The following is a 5,000-nucleotide window of genomic DNA, read 5'->3' on the forward strand; positions in this document are numbered from 1 at the left end:
AATTTTTTGCCTCTTCATGCCTCATCCTGCAAATCATTTTGTTAGTATTTTGGGAGTCACTCTATTTTCGTCCAAAATCCTCTCAGCAGTTATTCCATCGTATCAAGGGGCTTTCCATCTCTTAGTTTGTTAAAGAGAGCTTTGACCTCGAACACACTGAATTCATTCATGGGCAAATAGAAGTCTTCCTCAGCCTAAGGTATGTCAATCAAATCATTCCCGTAATATCTAATATTCGGGATCTCACTAAAGTGTTCCTTAAAACGTATCTTCCTTCATTTATTTTGTTATAACATATTCATCTATCTTTTTGACAAGTGTATTCGTCTTCCTTTTCTGCCTTGGTAGATATTTCGCTAATGATTCTATGAGCAATTCTTAACATAACCACTAACTGAATTCATATTGTTTTCATTTCCCATTTTTTTCGGTCTAAATATTCTCTCCTGTCATTCCTGGGTTTTCTTTTGACCTCATTATCGATATTGGAATACTTAACACGCACTACCTTGTATTTTTTTTTACTTCTTCGGATCTTTCACCAATTATTGTGTCTGTATAGATGTGAATGATCTTCCTAATCGGGTAGTTTAATCATTAGAGCTTCAAAAGTTCCAACATGCATAAAATATTTCAATGTTGAACAGGGTTTTTATAGTTTATATTTATATTTTATATTCATAGTTTATATTTATAGTGTATATCCTCTATACTTTATTTTTCAAATGTCTGTTTTAATATTACTGCTTTTACGTTATTTCATTTCCATTGTTCATTACTTCTTATATCGTGTATTTATTTCCTTATTTCCTTTCTTTACTTGGCTCTTTTTCTCGTTTGAGCCCCTCGGCTTTTAGCATCTTGCTTTTTCAACTAGTGTTGTAGCTTAACTAGTAATAATAATAATAATAATAATAATAATAATAATAATAATAATAATAATAATAATTAGGAACCATATCTAATGCTAATGCTTGTTTCATATGCTTAACGTTCAATGTTTTAATATTACGTGAATGCATGCGTGGGAGTGTGTGTGTATGACTTGTACGTGTTTCAAAATACTTTGTGGTACTCGTGCTTTTACAGTCTTTTAAATAGACATATAAACCATCTTTATTTTCTATCGAGCGTGAATAATGTAATTGGACATGTCTTAAAATGTAACGTATTTCTTTGTAGGTTTGAGATGCATTTCCAGTCTATGGACATCATTTGAGAAACTTCGCAATTGTATGAAGAGACTTCCGGGGAAGAAGAAGAAAGTAGTCTCTTCTGCAAGAATGTCAAAGCTTCGATTACGTTGTTGTGTGACTACGTCCCATCGTTTATACCGAGTTGCCCGTCGTATGTGTCCTTTGCTTCCCTCGTAAATGGAACGCCAGAATGGAAGAGAGCTGTCTTGATGAAAGACATTTACAAACTATTGGCGGACAGTCACTGTAGTGCAACCCATAATCTACTCAAGGATGAGAAATATATACAATAAAACATAGGACTTTTGTGAATTACATGACTCTTTCTAGACACATCATACTAGACGGAAGTCGAAAGAGATGGTCATCGTATACTCCTGTCGTTGATTAAAAATACTGATTGTTCAGTCAGTTGTTTTGTCTTTTTATTTATCTTTGCCTTCATCATGATTAGTAACATTATTGTCATTATCATTGTTATCAAAATTATCACTATTCTCTGTGGTATGAGTTATTATTATTATTATTATTATTATTATTATTATTATTATTATTATTATTATTACAAAAGAAGTGAGTTACCTTAAATAAGAGGCCAAATATTTTTGAAGATATCTCACCCCACGAATGTCCCACTCATTCCTTAACCATAGATTTTGGAACGGCGGGTTCAATAACTCTTATACCAATAAATATATTCTAATTAACTTTCAAGTATATATATATATATATATATATATATATATATATATATATATATATATATATATATATATATATATATATATATATATATATATATGTATATATATATATATATATATATATATATATATATATATATATATATATATACGATTTTAACAATTGTTTATGCCATTTTTCATGTTCATACCTACTATAAGCCTGCCCCGACTGTCCCGTTTGCTCGTAAGTGACCAATTTTAGCTACAAAAATCAGTGAGGAGGAGTAAATTACTTTTATATTGTTACAGATAACCAATTATTTTCACAGGGTTTGATTGCTGTTATGTGAACTAAATTCATACCAATTTTAGTATTGATTCTTGTCATAGAAAAATCACAGTATCCATTTTTCGATATCTGCAGAATGCAGATTACGCGTCGTCGTAATCACTCGTAGAATTATCCACTTATGTCAATGAAATTTCCAGGATTTACTGGATCAATATTTACTCCGTCCATGCCAACTTTCATTTTGATATATGCCATAAAAAAAGCCACAGCAAACCTTTATTTTGGTATGAGTTGAATTTTTTTTTTTTTTCTTGGAGGTGAAGTAACTCGATCCTAGAATAATTCATTTATCCGAATGAAAATGTCAGGGATTATTTGTAATCATTCTTTTTTCTTTATGTTCCAGCCAGATTTCAATGTAATATCTACAATTGCTGTTAAATTTAGCAACATAACAATTACCTGTATGATAGTGACATCAGTGAGGGACAATGCCGACCTCATAAACAATATTTGTCCAGAGTTGCAATTGCTAATTATTATTATTATTGTTATTATTATTATTATTATTATTATTATTATTATTATTATTATTATTATTATTATTATTATTAGATCTTTACATGGAACATAGATGTTTCCTTTCACTATACATTCATAATCTGTATATCAATATCTTTTTTGAATTGATTACCATTTAATTATTATAGATATTTCACTTTTCTCATTCTATCAAAATTCACATTATAGACTTTGTTATTAATTATTGGGGTAATTAACTGAACGCGCTGTTTCACTGTTTTCCGCTAATCTCGGGGTGTGAAGGGTTAGGAATCATGGCTTCTGAAGAGTCTAACCTATTCGCTCAGAGACCATTGACCAGGCCTCTAATCTCGTTTTTTGTATCCTTGAAGAAATCCCTAGTTTGAACAACCCCATTCTAGGTAGTAGGTTGGCTAGGGCACCAGCCACCCGCTTAGATACTACCTCCAGAGAGTTGTGGGGTTTTCTGACTGGCCAGCTAGTACTACATTGGATCCTTCTCTCTGATTACGGTTCATTTTCCCTTTGCCCACACACACACACACGCACACACACACACACACAAACACACACACGCACACACACGCACGCCAAATTTTCTGGTTCATTCCTTACATATTCTCCTCTGTCCTCATACACCTGACAACACTGAGATTATCAAACAAGTCTTCTTCACCCAAGGAGTTACTGCACTGTATTTGTTCAGCGGCTACTTTCCTTTTGGTATGGGTAGAAGAGTGTACCAACCGTGTGTCACACAATTGTACATAATTCCTTTTGTATATATTATGCTTGTATCTGTTGTCTTCCCTCACACTAAAAAGAACCTGAATGATCATGTGTCCGGTTTTCCTCTGTAACATTGTCTGTAACTCGAACATGTTATGTCCTGTTGCCTTGCCATTTTGTATATAAAGGAGAGTGTTCCTTAATAAAGTACTCAGTTGATTGCTTCCTGCCTTTGAGTCACAACCCTCTCTCGGCCCGTCACATTGGTGACCCCGGAGTGACTCGCTCCTCCTGCCTCCCCAACCCCCTTCCACCTCTCACCGTTACTATGACTCCGTCAATGCATACCTTCTGCAGCAGTACTCTCCGTCGCCAACCGCCCGTATAGCAACGCCTTTTTAGCTCTCTCAACAACCGTGGGGGGACCAAAGGGCTTCGCTCCCCCTCGGGAAAATGACCAGTATCACTCGCCTGCAACCTGCCGCAGACGGCTCTCCTCGTGAGGTGAACCTACTTCGTGCCCTTATGGACAGCCACTTCATGACCTTCAAAACCTCCACCAACGCCTCCACTCATGACGAAGAGGACACCTATTCAACTTCAACCGAAGCTGACACGAATGCCGTAGGACACACGCCTATGAATGCCGTAGGACATACGAGCATATGAATGCCGTAGGCCTATGAATGCCGTAGGACACGCCTATGAATGCCGTAGGACACACACGCCTATGAATGCCGTAGGACACACAACTATGAATGCCGTAGGACACGCCTATGAATGCTGTAGGACACACGCCTATGAATGCCGTAGGCCTATGAATGCCGTAGGACACACTCGCCTACCCCGTGATGATCCGGAGCGGCAACCCAGCCACCCATCCTCCACCACTCACTCGCGCCCCAACTAACGACTTTTACAGTCACTCACTGCCGCTAATCGGCGCAGTTTTTACTACTATCTCTCCAGATTCAGGGCACCTATTTAACATGTTCAGTATGTCATTTTTAGAGTGGGAGCCATGTACCAACCGTGTGTCACAAAAATGTACATAATTCCTTTTGTATATATTATGCATGTATCTGCGCTCCTCTCTCGCACTAAAAAGAACCTGAATGATCATGTCTCCGGTTTTCCTCTGTAACATTGTCTGTCTCTCGAACATGTTATGTCCTGTTGCCTTGCCGTTTTGTATATAAAGGAGAGTGTTCCTTAATAAGTACTCAGTTGATTGCTTCCTGCCTTTGAGTCACAACCCTCTCTCGGCCCGTCACAAGAGATTCTTTAGCTATGGTAAGTCGTTCTTCTAGTAGAAGGACACACCAAAACTAAACAACTTTTCTCTACTCTTAGGTAGTGCCATAACCTCTGTACCATGTTCTTCCACTGTCTTGGGTTAGAGTTCTCTTGTTTGATGGTACTTCCAAGCACACTATTCTCTCTTATTTCTTTTCTCTGATTTTGATATTTTTTTATAGTTTATATAGAAGATATTTATTTCAATATTGTCACTTCTATTAATATATTTGATTTTTCCTTATTTCCTTTCCTCAC

This window comes from Palaemon carinicauda, chromosome 5 (assembly GCF_036898095.1).
Source record: "Palaemon carinicauda isolate YSFRI2023 chromosome 5, ASM3689809v2, whole genome shotgun sequence".
NCBI lineage: Eukaryota > Metazoa > Arthropoda > Malacostraca > Decapoda > Palaemonidae > Palaemon > Palaemon carinicauda.